This window comes from Ovis aries, chromosome X (assembly GCF_016772045.2).
Source record: "Ovis aries strain OAR_USU_Benz2616 breed Rambouillet chromosome X, ARS-UI_Ramb_v3.0, whole genome shotgun sequence".
NCBI classification, from domain to species: domain Eukaryota; kingdom Metazoa; phylum Chordata; class Mammalia; order Artiodactyla; family Bovidae; genus Ovis; species Ovis aries.
Window position 1 is genome coordinate 113575298 of NC_056080.1, and position 19825 is coordinate 113595122.

The 19825-nt window shown below is 54.1% G+C and overlaps 2 long non-coding RNA genes across 3 annotated transcripts in view; one reads left to right on the plus strand and one right to left on the minus strand.

The window, feature by feature from the left end:
• Positions 1-9058: 9058 nt before the first annotated feature.
• APLN (apelin) lies at positions 9059-17999 on the minus strand. Of its 2 annotated transcripts, none has more exons than XR_003587364.2 (3): positions 17898-17999; positions 12096-12267; positions 9059-11516 (listed from the first exon to the last, which is right to left on the minus strand). It is a non-coding gene; the product is annotated as an apelin (long non-coding RNA). The 2 variants fall into 2 exon arrangements; XR_003587366.2 differs by having other exon boundaries at positions 12081-12267.
• The window catches only part of LOC132658851 (uncharacterized), a 29589-nt gene continuing 27049 nt past the window's right edge, over positions 17286-19825 (plus strand). The window contains exon 1 of the long non-coding RNA XR_009598930.1: positions 17286-17514. This is a non-coding gene — a long non-coding RNA (uncharacterized LOC132658851). The remainder of the gene's footprint in view (positions 17515-19825) is intronic.

The following is a 19825-nucleotide window of genomic DNA, read 5'->3' on the forward strand; positions in this document are numbered from 1 at the left end:
GCTTTGGTCTCCTTGTCTATAAAATGAGAATGAAAAGAGTTTCTACCTCAACGGGCTGTTGTGGGGATTACATGAGTATAATATATGCCAAGCACTTAGAACAGTATATAATAAGTGTTCAATAAATAGTAGCTTCAATTATCTACTGATGGCTCAACTAAGGTCCCTGCCAACCCCAGGACTCTTGGTTACACCTTGGGGATAAAAAAGAGATTCTGGCAAAGCTAAGATTGCAAGCTCCCCTGTTGGGAAGCTGCCTGAGGGAAGCTCTCATTCCTTACCTGTTTCTAGCAACGATTTCCGTCTCCAAGTGCTTTGGGAATCAGTGACTCCATTGAGCCTCAAGACAGCTCAAGAGGTACAGTGATCATTGGCATGTTACAGACAGGAGAGGCCAAACTCGGAGGGGGAGGGTGACCCCGCTACCAAGGGGCAGAACAGGGATGGGAGCTTCCCTTCCATCACACTGCCTGGCAATCCTCAGGGCTGCCATATGGGGAAGATGGCAGTTGGAAGGGACATGCATGTCATGGGGCAGGCAGAGGAGGAGCCCTGCCCAGGCAGTAACTTGTGGAGAGCAGCTCAGCACAGTTCGCATTTTTCCTAGGAGGAGCTGAGGCCCAGGGAGCAGAAGAGGGTGTTTCCTAGAAATGCTGTGGGTGTGGCTGGTGTGCACTACCCACGGGCAAAGGACAAGGCCAGGCCTGTTCATGTGTTCTTACTTGAACCTAAACTTGAATCCTCCCGAGCGCCCATCCCTTTGATCTCACTGAGAAAGCTGGGCCTTTGGGCAAAGTCCAAGGGAGTCATTAGACTCTGATCTGACATTTCTGCTCTCAACCTAATGGCGCAAGTATTTAACTGATGGCTGGTGGCCTGAGCAAGTGATTTTGCCTGCTGAGACTAGTGAGGTGGACTAGTGTTTTCATGCCATTTGGAGACGTGATGAAGAAGGGGGCTGTTTAAATAGAAAAACCTGCTGTTAGGCTGGAGAACAAGAGTAATACTCATGGTCTCCTGAAGCTCCAGGTTAATATGTATATATATTACCTGGGAGTATAGGAAATGGACAGGGATGACCGATAATCTTTAATAACCAGCATGGCATGGCCACTAACTGATCAGAATGTTCAGAAACACCCAGGAAGGCGGCATTAGAGCACACAGGGAAAGAGCAGCCCTGAATTGGGCCTTGCCAGGCAGTGGGATGCTCCTTTGGGCCTCTCCTGGGAGCATGTGCAGAAATCAGATTTGTTGTTGCCTCCAGAGGCTGTGAGATTCCCACAGTAGCTGCAGGTGTACAGGGGTGTGCCTGCTGGGGGAGAACTGGTGGAAATGCTCTTTGGCAAAGCCCAAGACCCAGACAGCCTAGGAAAAGTCTGGTATGGAGGCAAATAGGGCCCAGCCTGGACTCAGAAAGCCGAATGCCACCTTTTGAAGCCACCAGCTGGAGAATTTTAGCCCGGCGCCCTTAGGTGTCAATTTCTGTCCCTCTTCCAGGCACAAGCAGGAAGCATGCATGCATACAGTGCATGCCGTGGAGCAAACACACATACCTGCCCAGTGTTCACACGCAGAGCCCGCCTGTGCGCATGACCTGTAGATACCTTCTCAAGTCATGGGGCCTCCACACTCACACCCACGAAATCATTCACAGACTCAGAGTCCTGCAGCAGAAGCAAGCAAAACAGTCAGTTTTCACTAACTCCAGTTGGTTGCCCTCCACATACACCTTGGTCTTTGCCCTTCCTCACACCTCCCGGTGAACCACAGAGTTGAGGTGACCTCAGGAACTTTCCTTCAACGGCCAGTGAGAAGTCCCTGCCATTCCCAGGCTCAGCCAGCAGGGAGCAGCCTCTCACGCCACACTGAATTTCTCCGGAGGACGGAGGGGCTAGGAGGAGAAAGAGAGGCGGAGTGCAAGAAAAGTCGAACATCTAAGAAGCGTGCCAAGTGTCCAGCCAGTCTGAGAGCTGGCCCAGGCACAGCCAGCCACCCAGTCCTGTGGGTGTGGGCCTCGCCCCTCCTGCCCAGCTGATGAAATCGATAGAGCCTTGGGCAAGCTAATGAGGAGATGATATTTTAGTTACCATAGCAGGGCCCTTCTGTCGATCTGCCCAGCCGAGAGCTCAGAAGGGAATCAGCTAACACACACGACTTGAATGGAATCTCTCATTTTGTGAATCATAGCGCCTCTCAGCGCCCACTTTCTGTCTGTGAAATGGGTTTAAAAATAAATCACACACGCTCACTCCCTCCAAGCTGTGGGCTCTCTCTGCCAGGACTTCCTTTTTCTTGCTTTATTCTCTATTCACCCTGATGTCTCCTGCCACATACTTCTCCTCAAGGAAACTTCTCGGACTCTCCTCCCCAACTGGATCCCACCACTTCTCCGAGATAAACTTCCTCGAGTCCTGTGCTTGCCCACAGGGGCCTGACACCATCGTGATCAGACCTGCCCTTGTGACTTTTGAATAACACAGGTCTCCCTCGCCAGGTTCTAAGGAATGTGGCACAGAGCAGGCACTCAAAGGCATTTCTTGAATGTTGAGAAATGAATTTCTACGGCCCCTGGCAGGAGACAAACTGGGCACCCTCTGAGGTAGGCATTGTTCACACCTGAATCACCTCTGTAGTGTAGCAAACTTTTTCACTTAAGGAACTTCAGCCTCTCGACAAGCCTGTGAGGAAGCTAGGGATTATCATTTCCATTGTACAAACAGTAAAACTGAGGCCCAGAAAGGTGACATGTGACCCAGGCTTAGTGCTTGGAGGAGCCAGGATTTTTAAGCCTCCAGATCCCGTGCTGATGCAGGTAGATGTAAGAGACGTGGGTTTGATCCCTGGGTCAGGAAGAGCCCCTGGAGAAGGGAATGGCAACCCACTCCAGTATTCTTGCCTGGGAAATCCCATGGACAGAGGAGCCTGGCAGGCTACAGTCCATAAGGTTGCACAGACTCGGACATGACTGAAGTGACTTAGCACAGCACAGCACTCCGTGTGGAAAGGAGCTATCATTAGATTCCCCTGTCAGTCATCACTTCGGGCATCATCCCCTCCATTGTGGTAAAGGTCATGCTCAGTCTGGCCAGAAAGTATATATTTGGCAAGGACACAGGCTTTGGTGAAGGAACAAGCCTGCCCGTGACCTTCAGGACGGGAGGAGCATCTGGTCAGGCTTCATAGGGGAGGCGGCCTTAGCTGGCACTTGAAGGACTGGGAGCATTAGAGAAGGCAGAAAGCCAGGGAAGGGAAGGCTGGGGAGACTAGAGGTCTCCCGAGAAATGGGGTTTGGGTGACAGGCCAAGTCCTTCCCAGCCTCTGCTTCCCGAAAGATACATGAGACGCTCACTGCATCACACTACTGCTGGGCCCAAGGCAGCAGCCAGGTCCCACCCTTGCCAGAGGCAAGGCGAGGAACAGTCTTCTCTGTGGTCACTCACCTACCATCCTGCACAAAGTAGGTGCTTTTTCTGTTGAGCTCATTGTCCAGGAGATTGATTCTTTTGAATCAGTCTTGGGTGGGGGCAGGCAGAACAGGTTTTTCTTGCGCTTTGGTTCTGAAAGTATTAGCCTCGGCTGAGGCGAGTTGGAGCTACAACTTGCATGGGACCTGAAACTTGCCAGGCCATTCGGAAGCTGGGATGGGGGTAGAGAGGGCTATGGGGCTAGGCTGTGGGGTAGCCCAGAGTCGCCTTGGAGTGGGATAGGAGGGGAATCAGTTTGAAACTCCTGGGGAAAGGAGTATCTGAGGTGATGGAGGTAGAAGGGACCCAGAGGTGAGCCCTCCCTCCTGAGATGCCTCCTTCCCACCTCCCCCATCCCTGTGTGCTCTCTCCCCTCCCTGCTTTGTTTTTCTTCTCTTATCATTCAGCTTCAGTTCAGTTCAGTTCAGTCGCTCAGTCATGTCCGTGTCCGACTCTTTGCGACCCCATGAACTGCAGCACACCAGGCCTCCCTGTCCATCATCAACTCCCGGAGTTCACTCAGACTCACGTCCATCAGGTCGGTGATGCCATCCAGCCATCTCATCCTCTGTCGTCCCCTTGTCCTCCTGCCCCCAATCCCTCCCAGCATCAGCCTTTTCCAATGAGTCAACTCTTCGCATGAGGTGGCAAAAGCTCATCATTCAGCTTAGGAGTTCCCAAAAAAGTGTGTGTGCTAAGTCACTTCAGTCGTGTATGGACTGCAGCCCACCAGGCTCCTCTGCCCATGGGGTTGTCAGGCAAGAATACTGGAGTGTATTACTATGCCCTCCTCTGGGGGATCTTCCCAATCCAGGGATCGAACCTGTGTTTCCTATGTTTCCTGCATTGGCAGGCAGGTTCTTTACCACTAGTACCACCTGGGAAGCCCCAAGAGGACTCTAGGCTATGAGAAAGTTTGGGAGTCTAGAGATAAGGGTAGGAAAGCTTATGACAGTGCCAGGGTCACTGACTCTTGTCCCCACACTTGCTGGGGAAGGAGTCCGAGACATCCCTACCTTGATGGAAAGATGGCTTCTTCATCCAGGCCAGGCCAGTCTCCCAGATCCCACAGACACAAGTATTGTTGGACTGAGGGAGTCAGAGTGAAGGCTTCCCCATCCCCGGGGAGTGACTGCTTGGCATTTCACTAGTGCCTTTGGCTTCCTTTAAAACAGTGTCACCTGGGTCCCCATTCCATTGCATACCAAAGAAGATCCTCAGAAGAACTTAGTCTCTTCGTGCCTCAGTTTCCTTAGCTGTAAACTGGAGTTAATGGGGACTAAGTCAGCCAGGGCAGGAAGCGCTGGCTCCCTAAGTGTCTGTCAGGACCGGCTTGGCGTGTCCCTTTAAGTGAGTCCCTTTCTTTTTCTGAGCCCAACTTTCTGTAAAAAAGAAGAGGCTCAGGAGACTGAATGGCCTCTCAGGAGCCTGCCAGCTCTGCCCTGCTAGGATTCTGTAAATCTGAGGGAAGGGAAGCTTTAATTCTTGTCCTGTGAAAATAGATGAGGGGGAACTGGGACCCCCAGATGACTTGCCTAGGGTCACACAGCCAGTTACAGGCCAAGCTGGGATTAGGATCCCAAGTGCTGAGCCACTAGCTTCAGGCCACTGGGCTGCAGCCTGCCAATTCTCTCACACTCAGTGAAGGTCAGAAAGCATTTGGCTTGCAAGATGGGAGAAGTATAACACGGAGGTTCCAGGGACTTCCCTGGTGGACCAGTGGTTAAGACTTTGCCTTCCAGTACAAGGTGTGCTGGTTCGATCCCTGGTCAGGGAACTAGGATCCCACATGCCTCAGGGTCAAAAAACCAAAACATAAAACAGAAACAATATTGTAACAAATTCAATAAAAACTTTTAAAAAATAAATTTAAATGAAGGTTCCAGCAGCCTCTGGGGCCAAGGGAAGCTTAGACAGACCCACAGAACCCAGTCATGGACTTCCTCACTGTCCAGGGGTCCTGTTTCCCACCATTTCTTCAATTTCTTCTCCCAGAGCACTGAGTCCCTCTGGAGAGCGGCCTGAAGCATCTTCACTGTTTTCTGGGACCCCAACAAAGCCCTGTTCACAAGCAGGTGCTTCCTACCCACCCCCTCTTTCCAGGCAGCCAAGGCAGGTGAGGAGGCTGAGACCCAGAAGGGACTGAGGGGAGACTTTGCCAAGCTGCCCAGCTAGCCCTGGGCAAAAACAGATTTGGGACTGGAAGTCAGGTTTCCGGGTCCCTGGCCTCTGGTAGAAAGGAACCTAGGGGCCAGGCAGTTCTTCTGGAGCAAGTGCCCAACTCCAAAATTCCGGATAAGGTGTTGCCCAAGGTAATGCTGCCACAGGGGAGAGTGCTGAGGGCCACCAGTGCTCGGGTAGGCCCTGTGGATTGTCTGCGTGTGCTCATGTGTGGTAAGTCTCTTCAGTTGTGTCTGACTCTTTGCGATCCTATGGACTGTAGCCTGCCAGTCTCCTCTGTCCATGGGATTCTCCAGGCAAGAATACTAGAGTGGGTTGCCATTTCCTTCTCCAGGGGATCTTCCCCACCCAGGGATTGACCAGTGTCTCTTCTGTCTCCTGCACTGGTAGGTGGGTTCTTTACCACTAGCACCACTTGGGAATCCCATGGGTTGTGTAGACAGCTAACCTGAGCTGAGAACGGAGCCAACTTTGAGACTGCCCTGGCCAGTTATGGCTCTCCAAGTCTGAACAAGTTACTTGACCTCCCTGAGCCTGTTATTCCATCTATAAATTGGGGACAATGATGGCTGCCCTGTCCACTTCTCAAGGTTAGACTGAGGCTTAGTGAGAATAATATTACTTCCCACTAGGGAGCTCATACATGAGCCAGGCATGGTGCCCAACACTTGACCTGCATTGTGGCATTCCATCCTGGCCATAGTGCTCAGAAGAAGCCAGAGGATCCTGTCCGCAGAGGAAATGGGACTCGCTGAGACACCGGCTTTCAGGTCTCACAGATAAGTGAGTGGTGGTGCTGGGAGTTGAGCCCTGATCTGACTTCAGACTTCCCCTTCCACAGACAGCCCTCTGCTAGTATATCTATGGTCAGATAGCATGGCACAGGAGCCAGCTCCTAACAAGTTGATTAACTGCTTTTAATTCTAGACCTGGCTGCAGAATGGGAGTCCTCCCTTTGGGCCCCAGACAAGGGTTCAAGGGCTCTGCTGGAGGGCTTGCTGATGCTCCACATGAGAAAGGCTTCTATGGCCCACCATCGTTTTTATAAATACAGTTTTGTAGCACAGCCACTGTGGTTCATTCACATTTTGTATATGGCCACTTTTGAAGGGCAATAGCTGACTTGAAGACTTGGGACAGAGACCTCATGGCTTGCAAAGTCAATTTGCAGCAAGAGTTCACTAATCCCTGATTTGAAACATTCTAGGGGGGGATGTCGTAGATGCCCCCCTGGCCTTTGATTGAAGTCCAAAGCAGCAGTCAGGAGTGTCCTTTTCTGAACACTGGCCAGTATGTAGGGAAAATTGGTTTTTCAAAGAACCCTGGAGAGACCTTACATTTCAGGGGTTCCAGAAAAATGCTGGCTCAGTCGGCAGCCCCTTCTAGGATCAGAAAAGAAGATAGTAAGTCTTCTCCACCACGCCCTTTGGCAGTCAGCTGAGAGAGATTCACTCTATTTAGAAATTTGGAGTTGAGAAATTTCAGTTGAATAAACTTCAGGCCTGAAAAATAGAATTCTATAAGCACCTCGGAATGACCGGCCCCAGTTAGCGGTACCGAGTCAGCCAGGGCTTGTGGGAGAATCTGAAATGTTACACATCTAAGTGGCTATGGCTCATTTTATACCACACCTGGGGTCCTGAGAAGCCTTGTATAGCCTGAGTCTGTTTGCCTCCCTAATCTCTGCCTTTTGGGGACTGATTTCCAGGTGGATTTGAAGACCTGTTGTTTTTCAGGTTTATCTGCACCCCCCACGCCCTTCCACGTCTTGGTCCAGTAGTAACCAGTGAACAAAAAGTGATTTCCTTTTTCTTTTTTTTCTCTTTTTCAAAAACAACCCCCCTATTCTGATTCTATTGTATTTACTTGGTCAAGATATCTCCAAAAGGTGGCAACCCTTATGTCTCACCTTCTTTGGGTTTGATGTCTAATTATACTTACAGATGGCTTCCCAGGTAAATAAAAAGAACCCGTCTGCCAATGCAGGAGATGCAAGAGACACAGGTTCGATCCCTGGGTTGGGAAGATCCCCTGGAGGAGGGCAAGGCAACTCACTCTAGTATTCTTGCCTGGAGAGTCCCATGGACAGAGGAGCCCGGCAGGCTACAGTCCGTAGGGTTGCACAGAGTCGGACATGACTGAAGTGACTTAGCACACATGCACGCCTATCTTTACAAAAAGCCACCAGCTTTACTTCTCCTCATGGTCCGGTCTAAGGAGATCAGACTTACCATCACCCACTAGCATCCAGTGACAACACATGCCTGGAGGACCCTGGTAGCTACTCCCCTTCCTTGCCCCCACCTCCACTGTCCACCATCCTCCTGCCAACTTTACCAAACGCAACTGGGTCTTCTGGGGCCAGTGTTAGCTGGTCAGCCTCCGTTAGCCTTTCTTTGATTCCACCAGTCCACACCACACCACCTATTTCAAGTGCACTTACTGGTGTTTAAGTACATTTTGTACTTAAGTCTTCTCTCTAATTAGGGGATCTTTCATAGTACTATAGGAACAGTTTACATTCTAGAATTCAAAGTCCAGATTCTAGATTCACTTACTGGCTCTGAGCCTTTGGGCAAGTTCTCTTAGCCTGTTTTCTCATTTGTAAAATGGGGGATCTGTGTTGTACAGTTGTTAGGATAATAAAAAGATTTGATATTTTTTCAAAGAGCTCTGTAGACTGCTAAAAGTCTACACACTTATGGGTCAGTATTAAGTTGTTCTGTCCTGCCACCGCCCACCCCCTCCTTGGTTTCATGTGAAATTAGAGCTTTGGGGGTGATTAGGGGAGATAACAGACCAATCAGCATGAAGCCAGCCCACCCCAAACCTCCTTGCCTAAAACCAGTTCCTTTGACGACCAGTTTGCCTAAAAGTCAAAGTAGTAATTTTGAAAGAAGGCATTTTGTACCAATTTTCCTAAGAGGCACTTCCAACATGATGTTTTCTAAAATCACTGCCACAATCTGCAACATTTTGTCAATGATAAGATTGCTGTGTGTGCTGGTGGGTGGTATTTTCTATTTTACCTTTCATTGACCAGCTTTACGACTTTTTAGCAAGTGTCTCAAGACCCTTTCTTCAAATTGTATATTTCTAGAACTAAATACCTGTCAAATCTGTAGAATTTCCCACAAAACTTGAAGGCACTTTTGGATCACTCCTGTCTCCTCTTCGCTGGGTTTTACTCTGGGTTGTGTATGCCTGTGTGCACCTAATGAGTTGATTAACCAAATTAGCATGTACCCAACGTTCCTTTCTGTTCTCCAAGATATTGGCATTTTGACAACAAATGTGAAGAAGTGTGACAGATGGGGCAGAATTGCATCGAACTCCTTGCATTTATTTCTCAGGCTATCTTGTGCATCAAGCAACTCTACTTTGTGAGACATAAAATGATACATACAAAGTCATTATCAAATGTATTTATTGCAGGAAACAGAACATTTCTCAAGAAAGGCAAACTGGCTAAAAAGTCCCAGGAGTGTTCAAAAGTAGATAAAAATAGAAGAAGGCACGCACCAAGGATATAAAACAATTTTTAGTAGAAATCCCACCTTTAATCAGAATGTTCTTAAATAAATTTTTTAAAGTCCCTTAAAGGACACTGCACATAACAATTAGGACACTCAAACAGATGCCAACACACTTAAAACTGGACTGCATGTTATATGAACTGGTCATTAAGCATCGCGATTCTTTTTGTGAGTTTTGGGCAATTTAGTTAGAAGCCATCAGACCTGGAACTGATATAGGAGGCAGGCACTTCCTTCCCTGTGCGTGAAGTTCATGGGCATTGCGGGGCAGGGGGTGGGGGGGACTGGGGACCTCAGGGGAGAGGTGTGCCCCTCCTGAACGTGACCTCCAAGAGTAAGGGCAAATTGTCAGCTTTTCATTCTTTATTATAAAGACATATTTACACTGAACAATCTTTACAAACACAGTGAACACAACTAGGGAAAGGGGATGCTTTCTTAATGAAAAGGGCCTTAATAACTTTGTATAAATTAGTCTAAGAATCACACACAACCACTTTAAATAAGACAGCCCCTCAGCACCCCCACTGCTCGTGTCCCCAGGCTTTCCCAGCCATCCCTTTCCATCTTGTTCCCCACAGGGCTGGGCAACTGATGCGACAGGAGAAGCAGAGAGGAAGAGGGGGAAACGGCCCAGTCCCTGGTGGGGGTGTCCATGACAGAAGAGGCTTTCTGGACACTGGTCAGCCCCCACTCCAGGCTGAGAGGCATTGGGGGGTCAGCGGGTGCCCAGCCTGGTTCCCCAGGGTGGGCCTTGAAGCAGCAACAGCAGTAGCGTTAGCAGCAGTGGAGGGAAGGGGAAGGGGTCAGGTATAGGCGAAAGGGATTTGTTGTGGGACTCGGGGGGCCCTGACTCCCCCTGCTCCCACACATACATGGGTGGCCATCAGGCTCCTGTCTTCCCTTTTCTCCTTCCCAGGCCTCTCAGAAGAAAGCCTGCTGAGATCCACACTTCCTCCCATCTTTCCTTCCTCCCTCCCTCCCTTTCTTTCCCCTTTCTTCCCCTCCCTTTCTGTCTCCCCCCTCCCCAAGGAAAGGCCACTGGAAGAGAAAGTCCTGTCAACATGAAGGGAAGGCTATTGAGTCCAGTTGGTTAAGGCCACCTCCTGGCTCCTGGGAGTCTCGGTGCCTGAGCTGCCACTATGAAAATACCTGGGGTCTGCGAGTGTCACAGGAATGGGAGTGGCTGGCCAGTCATAGAACTTTCCAGGCCAGGTTGGGGAATGGACCCGAGGCCAGGGAGGCTGGGACAGCTCCATCCCACCACGGGGCAACTCACAGCTAGTTCCCTCTCCCTTCCTAGGCACCCTGAGCCCTAACCCCGGGAGAAAGGCACTTCATGGCTTCGGAAAGCCTCATCAAGAAGGAAGAGGACGTCCCCACGTGGGAGCAGGAGACCTGAGCCCTCATTCTGGCTCTGGTGACACTGAGCAGGTCACCATCCCCCTCCAGGCCTCTGCTTTTTGCAGGAGTTTGCATAAGGAGGTGGAGCTAAGTGATCTCCAAGGTGCCTTTTGGCTCTGATAGTCTGTGATTCTTGGCAAAACCAAGTGTCCTGCTTGGCTTTCGTTCCTGGGAGGGTACAGAGCCGCCTCAGGCCCATCTCCTCTCCTCCAAAGCTGGAGCTGAAACTAGCTGGGGTAGGGGCAGAGGGACGGTCAGGCAGCGCAGCAAGGTGGTGAGAGAAGTGACAAAGTATCCATAACAGCTTTATGGAAAGCCCAAACGAACTTCTTGGCCAACCCAGTACAGCATGGCCCCTCTCCTTCACCTCTTTCCATAACTGGGCCAAATTCAAGGAGGAGGAAGACACCACAGTAGCTATTCCTCTCTTCTCTGGTGCTTCACCTCCTCCTTCACCAGAGCGCCAAGCCCCCATTCCCATGCCTCCCAAGGCACCCTGTCTGCATGCCAACACCCCATCCCTCTGCCCTCTCAATAGAGTCTCTCATTGCTTGGCTCCCTCTGCCCCTGTGGCAGCCAGGGGAAGGCTGATGCCCTAGTTGAAAAAAGGAGGGTTCCACCCAGCCCGCATGGCATACCTGAGGCAGGAAGGGCCAGAGAAGGGTTAGGCATTAGGGTATCAGACAGAAGAGGTAGGGCTTAGAGCAGGGGGAAGGCTGGCATTCCAGTGCGAGGTCTCCCAAGTCAGGAATCAGGGGCTGAATGGATCCTTGATGGGAAGGCAGGTGGGGGAGGAGAGCCAGCCGGTGAGCAGCTAGAAGAGGGGCCAGGTGAGGCGAATGGCTGTGAGGGCTCCAGAGAAGCAGGCCGATCTATGGAGGAGTAGAGAGAAATCGCAGGGGGTGGGCGTGTGGTGGCCCCTTCGGTCCTAAAGAGACAAAAATGACCAGAGAGGAGTCATTGATGTGTCCTAGGTCAAAGGAACCGCCTGGGGCGGGCCAGAAGACCACCTTCACCCTCCTCTGCGCAAGCCTGAACCTAAAGCCTCAGGCCCCTGAGCTGGTGCCCCTGTCCTGGAGACAGGGGGAAGGACAGCAGGTCACCTCTAACCTCTCCCCCCATAGCTCCGGGCAGCTCTCTTCCTGTCTTCTGCCTGCGGCTACCCCAAAGTTCCCTGCCTCCTTCTCTGCCTCTGGTGAGGATCCACACTCACACACATACCCTGGGGCAGCCCCCCCCCCCACCTCGAGTCTTCCAGAACACTCCACCTGGGCCAGCCAGCCCAACTCTAGGCAGCCGGGCAGATGGGAGCCAGCACCTGAGTCCTGGGGGAGCGCCAAGCCCCTCTCCAGCCTCGGCCCGCTGTCTGTGAGCCCCAGGGTTCTGTGTGGGGCTGAGACTGCCTGGCGCAGGTCTCTGGCCAGCAGTCAGCAGCAGGGCCACCCAGCTTCCAGACTCTTCCTCCCCTGCCCCCTCTGTGCCACCCACTCACCAGAGGCTCAAGTACCTGCTTCAGAAAGGCATGGGGCCCTTGTGGGAGAGGCGTGGCCGCTGGCGCCGGAACTTCCTCCGACCTCCCTGCCAGGGCCCTGGGCCGCTCCTCGCCCCCCTGGGCTGCACCAGGTAGCGGATGGTGCCTTCTTCCATCTCCTTCCCGTCAGATGTCTGCAGCAGGGGTCCTGTAGGAAGAAGAAAGCCAATCAAGCCAGTCATCCCCAAAAGCTGATGCAGAGGGCAGGCGCCCCAGGGGAGGGGAGGATTCCCCATGAGGTGGTGCTCTCATAGTTTGTCTTTCTTTTTCAATCCATGAACTGATGAACTTTTTGCAAGAGTTACACTGTTCTGGGGCAAATGGAACCCATGACTCACATCTTGCGAATTATACACCTGATTGATGTCCTTTTGATAGTCTTATCATGTTTCTGATGGGCACAAATACATGTTCTGTGTTCAGAACGTCATCAAGAGGTGCAGTTTGGGGTATCAGGCCTGTACTGAGGCTGGGGCATGGCAGACAGTATACCTCCCACTGCCTCCTAGCAACTGATACACTGAAAACATTTCAGACGCACAATATTTCAATGAAATGAACTCCCCCCATCACGTGGCCATCACCTAGATTCAACAGTGATCCAGATGGAGTTACATATGCTTTGGTTCTCCTGTTTCTTTCTTTGCGGAGGTATTCTAAAGCAAATCTGGAACATGATGTCATTGTACACCCTTTGATATGCAGGTGACCCACTTTTGAGTCCTAGAGCTATCAGACCTCCCCCCTGGGCATCTCATCAGTGTCTAGCCATCTTGGGGCTCACTTGCTCCCATGGCCTCCTGGTGGGTGACTGGAGGACTGCTGGGGGGGGGGGGGGCCAGTCTCTGATTCTCTGTGTCAAGGGGGCAGGGAAGTCTCTGACTCTGCCTTATGCTGGATTCTATTCAGGTTGTGACCAGATTCAGAGGCCAATAAATATTGTACAAATGAATGAGTAAACAAATGAGTGAATGCCACCTGAAGCAGCAAGTGCATCAGGAGGGGGCGGGGCTGCTAGAGTTGCCCCCCTTACCACACCTCTTTTCATCCCCAGATCATACCCCCATCCTGTATCTGATGCACATTCCTTCTATTCTGATCCCAGTTGGCTTTTTTTCTGCTCTAGGGGCTCCCCTCTACATCTGTGCACAAAGTAGAAACCTCCTGGTGCCAGAGCAAGCCTGGCCAATAGAATCCAAGTGGTGCTGGGTGTTCCTGGGTGCGATGAGGGACAAGACCCATGGGCCACCTCTCATGGAGGCTGACGTCCAGCCAGGGCAGGCGAGCTGGCACGCCACAGACAGGCCAGCTACCAGAGGCCAGCAGAGCGGGGAGTGGTGACAGTCCTGGGCGAGAGGCAGCCCAGCAGAGTGTTGGGCAATGCCCAGGATGCGGCTGCTCTGGGCAAATACAGCTTCTGAGGCCAGCGATCATGAATCCCAGTCTCCCTCTTCCCACACCAGCAGGTTCGCCTCCAGCTATATCCCTCTCTCTCGAGACCTGTTTCTATCCATCCAGGAGTCTCCACCGCTAGCTCACAGTTTCCATATAACCGCCCCTTGGCTGCCAGTTCCCCCATTATACCCCTGGCGGCTCTTCCTGTCCTTCCTCCCTGCCTCCAGCATCCCCATGCTCCAGTTCCTTCCTTGGCTAGTTGGCTTTTGTGATTCCTCCTCCACTTGCACACAATTTCCAGGCATTTCTCCTCCTCTTAGGCCAGAAGCAGGCGAGGTCTGTCCTTAGGGCCCTCCCTGCCCAGGCCCCTGGGGCCTGCCGCTCTCCAGCGCTGGCCCAGACACGCATGCGCACACTCTCTAGCCCTTCGCCCTCCCTCCCACAGAAGAGTCACAAGCCCATTAGGACCTCTCTGTTTACCAGCCACTCTTCATGCTTCTGGTTGGGGGTGGGTTAATGTGGCCCCCTAAACCCAGCACCTAATGTAAATTCAAACACAAATTGTCTTCGTGCTTTGGGGCAGTAGGGGCCAGGAGGCTGCTTCCTCCCATCGTGGCGCTACCTTCTGCAAAGGAGCTGGACCGTGTGTAGAGACAGGAGGGAAGCCCCTTCACTCAGCCCCCTACCCCAGCTGCTTCAGCTTCTGCCCTGTGTTTTGGAGCCCCCTCAAGGCTGCCCTGCCCTCTGCAAGATGATAGGAATGATGCTAACGAACAGTTAGTACCACAGAAACTCTCGGGGCAAAAAGGACTGTGCTGAGGTTGTGGCCAGGCACACAGAAGCACCCTAAGGACCATAAAGGTCTCAATGAGGTTTTGATTCTTGCGTCTGAAGGGTGACCAATGGCACAGGCTATGGTCCCAGGAACAGCAGGCATGAGAAGAGAGGCACAGTGCCCAGCTGCCCAGCTGGGAAGGGTATCATCTGCAAATGCTCAGACCCAGGGCTGTAAGTGGTGGTGGCAATCAGGGAGAGAGGCCTGGTGGGGGAGGCCCCTAAGAGGGAGGGAGGCCCAGAGCCAGGATGAGGAGCATGGCTGCTGGGCTCAGACTCTAGCCAGGGAGATGTCTAGACACTAGGGCTGAAGAGAAGAACTACCTAGGCTGACTGAGTTCTCAGCCAGACCCTGGAAAGCAGTCACCCAGAAGCCCCAGGCATCTTGCCCCCCACTAGGCAGGGGGCTCACTGTCCTCATAGCCAGAAGTTTGCAGTTCCTCTCCCACCGTGATCCCATCACCCACCTATTTCGTACTTTTGATTCTGAGTCTGGTTCACCCTAAGATAAGCTGACACCTGAAACCCAGGCCCCTTTGTCTAAAGGGGCCAATCAGAGGCTTATGATTCTCATCACTGCAGAGGACCTGGCTACACAAGAGAATTCCCCTGTAGAAATTGGGGCCATCCCCAGTGAACTTAAATATTTTCCTCTAACTCATCTGCTACTTAAAGGAAGGCTAGGGCAATCCAGCCAAGAGTTGCAAGCCTTCAGGGACCGAAGTGCCATCAGCATCTCCACTGTGAACCACAGTCAGGGGTAAACAGGGCTTGCTTTTCACACCACATGAACTCCAACCCTGCCAGCACACAATGAGGTGTGTGGCGCTTTTCAGGAACATGCCATCCTCACTTGGAATGAAGTATCATTTTTTTTTCTTCTTGCCATCCAGCCTGTCTTGTGATGGCTTTAAAAGCCCACACAACTGGCAGTGGCTGTGTCCCCTCCACTGCTCTGGGGTCCTGCATCTGTCTCCGGAATGAGGTGCTCCTCCTCTGTCTGCCCAGCCCCATGCCCTGAGCCATCTTCCCACACCAGCCAAGCCACTGAGGACACCTGCCCTGGCAACCCTGCTTGTCTGCTTCACCTGCGTTAGTCCCTTACTGACTCAGGTTACCTGGGGGCTTAGCTCTGAGGCATAGGGGATGGAGTGGAGACACCCCTTCCCTGAGTCAGAGAGGTCAGAGGCTGTCCTCATGCTGTCACGGTGGCCAGGCCTCAGCTGGGGCTGGGGAGAGGCAGGAGGGGGCCGGAGAGAGAGAGAGGTGCTCAGACAAAGACCAAGGGCTGCTTGGCCCTGGCTCAGCAGTTTGCAGACTCAGAAGAGCAAAGTGTATCCCAGGTCAGGAGGCAGCGGAGGAGTCTGTGTGTGTTAGTGGGGGTGCATTCCCAAGTCAGGGCAGTGTTGTGGAGGAAGCATGGATTTCAGGCCTGGAACTCTGGGGACTCGGGCTGCGGACAGCATGTGAGTCTGCGCCAGGGGTGAGGTGCTTCAGAAAAGCTCTTTTTCTGACCTAGGACAGGAGGCACAAACAGCAGGATCTGTGTCCTTGGACCCTGAGTGGTGGCCTCCTTGGCTCCAAGAGAGGCTGGGGGAGGGTTTAGAGAGGGAGAGGGAGGCTGGGAAGTTTCCAGTGCTTGGCTTAAGCAAAACGTGAGGCCAACGAATTTACCCAAAGCAGGCTGTGGAGATAAGGCAACCTAATGAAAAAAGGCGAACTGAAGCAGGACATGGCAGGGTCTGAAACAGACAGCGCCTTCCCTCCTGTTGAAACCAGCTCTGCCTTTACCTTAGTGCTACCCCAACAGCTGGACACCTAAAGGGTCCGAGTGCTGGTCGGTCAGTGAAGGGTCTCCCTGGAGGCTCTGGGGGAGCCCCAAGTGTGCCAATCAGGTAGGCCCAGCTTCCTCTGGGATGCCCTCTCTGCACCCACTCTCCCTGAAGGCACCACCTGGGGCCATTTGCCAGTGGTGGTGTCCTCTGGGTGTCTTGTCTTGCCAAGTTCTCTGGGCGGCAGGCTCCCGGAGGGCAGGTCCCTGCGGGGTCCTTCATTTGTATCTTTTGCTCACTTTCTGCCACTGTCTGCCTGACAGGAGTTTGTCAGGAAAAAGCCTGCTCCCCTTCTTCTCAAAGAGGTGGTTGAGCCAGGGCTCGGGCCCTGAAAAGAGAGACCACTGGATAGCTAGCTGAAGGCAGGTGGTGCCAGAGCCAACCAAGTCACCTTCCTGAGAAGCCAGGCAGGACTCCCTGGGGCCAGAGCAATGCCAAAGGCAAGAAAGAGCTGAGAAAGCAGCTGACCTACAAAGAGAGAGGTGGAGCCCCGCCAGGCCCCTCAGAGCCTCCAAGATTGCATTGTGTTCTGAGGGCCTGGAACCAAGGAGGACCCGGAACCAAGGAGGACCCGGAGCCTGCCTCTAGGGAACGTGCTGCCCTGCTCTCTGCCTCCCTCAGCTCCTACCTCCCGGAAACTCCAACCCTGGCACTGGCATTAGTCCACCTGGTCTTGGCCTTTCTATTCTGTGGTGCCAGTCAGGCAGCAGTGACAGCCAGATCACAGGACTGTGGCAGCTGGAGGTGGGAGCTGGCAGCCCCAGGAGACACTGACGCACAGACAGGCAGCCTGGACCGGGAGGCTGGGCTGTGGGTGGGGACCAGGCTTGGGGATGATTGCCAAGTATGCCAGGTGGGGCTGTGGTGCAGGTGGGGGCCAGCTACCTGGAGGTATCCACCGGGGTCAGGCGCTCTTGCCTTGTTTGGTGCCTGGAGACAGGGGGACTGAAGCGCAGCATGACCATGCCTGGGGTGAAGGGGAGGTGGGAGGGAGCCAGGATCTCGAAGAATTGAGTCCCTGCGATGGGACTGAGGCCTTGGGGAGAGTCTTCCCGTATGGGAGCAGGAGAGCAGACCAAACAGGACTTGGGGGTAAGGGAGGAGACCAGCCCGGCCCGGCCCTGCCCGGCCCGGCCCAGGGTAGGCTGCCTCAGCTCACATGCAGGCTGCAAGAAGCAACAGCTGGGCTCCAGGCCGCCGCCCCCGCCGCGCGCTCCTGCCTATGCAACAAGTGTCACGTCTGCTTCTTGGCACATCATCCCCAGTGGCCCGCGCCCCTGGACCGGCCGGCGGCCCCTAACTTTCCACGCGGGAGCCCTGCCCACCCAGCTCAGGTCAGCTCCCTCCAATGATCCACGAGGGGAGCGGGACGCGCCTCCCCCCGATTCCCTGCAGCACGTGGGGCGTGGGGCGCGGGACCCGGGGCGCACTCCTGCGGCCCTGAGCTCCTCAGACTGCGAGGGGCGACCGGGAGGGGCCAGGCTCCGGACCGGTGAGGCCCCAGGCCGAGCCGAGCCCCCCACTGCCCCAGAGGGAGCGGTGTCCGCGGCCGGCGGGCCCCTGACCCCGGGCGCCCTGTCAGTGGGAGGCCCGGCGCGTGGCGGCTCCGGTACGGCTCGCGCGCGGCTCCCGGGAGGCGGAGAGGGAGTGAGCGTCGGGGCGGAGGGCGGGGAGCGCGGGGTCTGCAGCGCGGACTAGCGGGAGGGCGCGCACTCACCTCCGCACACCGCGTTCAGGCAAAGCCAGAGCAGCAGGAGCGCCTGCACGCAGAGCCGCAGATTCATGCTGCTCCGCCGGCCGCCGCCGCGCGGCCCGGGCCAGGGGGCGGGGGTGGGGGGCGGAGAGGCCGGGGGCCGAGGGAGGCGCGAGCTGCGGCTCGGGCGGGCTGCAGGGCGCGGAGCTCGCGTGGCTCCAGGCCGCGAGACCGTGCGCCCCGAGCCGCGCCACGGGCTAGCCGGCCGCCGCCTCCTGTCTCCTGCAGCCTCCCTCTCCCGCCGCGGGGCAGCGCCGCCCAGCTGGTCTCGGCGGCTCCGGGGGCGAGCCCGTTCCAAATGGCTGGCGGCTCGGCTGTGGCTCCAACGGCCCGGGGCTCAAGCTGCCAGCGGGAATGCGCCCCGCTCACTCCAGGGGCTGCATTTTGTAGCCTGTGGCTTGGCCGCGAGCCCACTTGGTCATGTGGTCATCGGGAGGGCTGGAGGGGGGGCCAGGAAGAGGGAGAGGGAGCGAGCCTCCCGCACCGCCCCCCTCCCGGCACGCACTCGGCAGCCCCAGCCAGGGCGCGAGAGGGAACCTCGAGGTGGCCCCACAACAAAGGCGGCGCGGCCGCTCTGACAGCCCACAAGCGGCTCCCCGGACAATGCCCGCCTGGCCGGGGGCCAGAGGGTTCTGGAGACCTGAAGGATTTCAAACACAGGAAGCGTTTGGGGCGGTGGCGGGCACACTTAACCCTTTGTCGCCACGCTTCCTTAACAGCTGTCAAGGAACCGAGGCACTGCCCCCGCTCACTCCCTCTACCCCTGACTCGGTCCATCCGCACGGCCACCCCGCAGCTGTAAGGACTTAGCCGAGACCCTCAGGCACTGGCCCGCCTCTCTCCTCTGTGTCTTGACTGGGTTTGAACTGTGCCCGGTGCCCCCATTTCTCCTATCCCTCCAGGAGGCACCCTCTAACTGGAATGTCCCCACCCCATCCTTCCACTTATTCAGAAGACTTGCCAGGATAAAGGATAATCCAGAAGAGGCTGCCCGGGTTCCTCCTCGTCCTTGGGACATGCGGCAGCTCCTAAGAGAGGGCATCTGCTCTCTTGTTCCCCATCATCACAAGGAACCATCTACCGATTCCAGGCAGCCTAGGCTGAATTCATTTTGCATGTACTTGGGACTCCCCTCTGAAAGTGGGTCCCGAAGTTGTTTGCCTTGCCAGTCTAGACTGTCTCTTCCTACAGCCTGGGAGCTCCCAAAGACAAGGAACTGCGTTTCAGCGTCCTGGGAACCCCCTAAGATAGGACCTTGTCTTCTCATCCTTCTGCCTCTCTCCAAAGTCCCCAGTATCGGGCTCTGCACATAGGTGGCACTCAACACATGTTAAAAGACTAAATTGAAAGGTGTTTCCACATTTCAGCAGGCCAAGTAGTTTGCTTGAAGGGCAAGTCCAGATTTACACAAAAAACACCTTGAACGGTGTGTGTGTGTGACATTGAAGATGTAAGAGACCACTGTAGATTTAACATATTTTTGAAATGTTAAGACAATCCAGTGTATGCCCAACTTTTTAGGAGTCTCTGTCCACGGTAATTGTCAACTCCAGAGTGTGGGTCTCTGCTTTGTTCACAGCTGAATCCCCAGACCTAAAACAATGGCTGGGGCATAGTTGGTGCTCCTTACATAATTTTGAATAGATAAACGAACTATTCAAAACGCTTTCTATTGCCTAAATCAAGGTAGTGGGAAGGGGATAATATAGGGTTCTTGTCCATAGCCTACGGCCAGATTGGCCCCAGTCCAGTAGGAAAAAGGCAGAGATAGGAGAGGTAGAGGTGTCTTCACTTCTTCATCCGTGAGGCCCAGGTGGTGAGCAGTGGGCATTAGCAACATGAGATCGTTCCCCTTGTGCTGCCCCCTGGAAAGAGTCTTCCCCCTCCAAAAG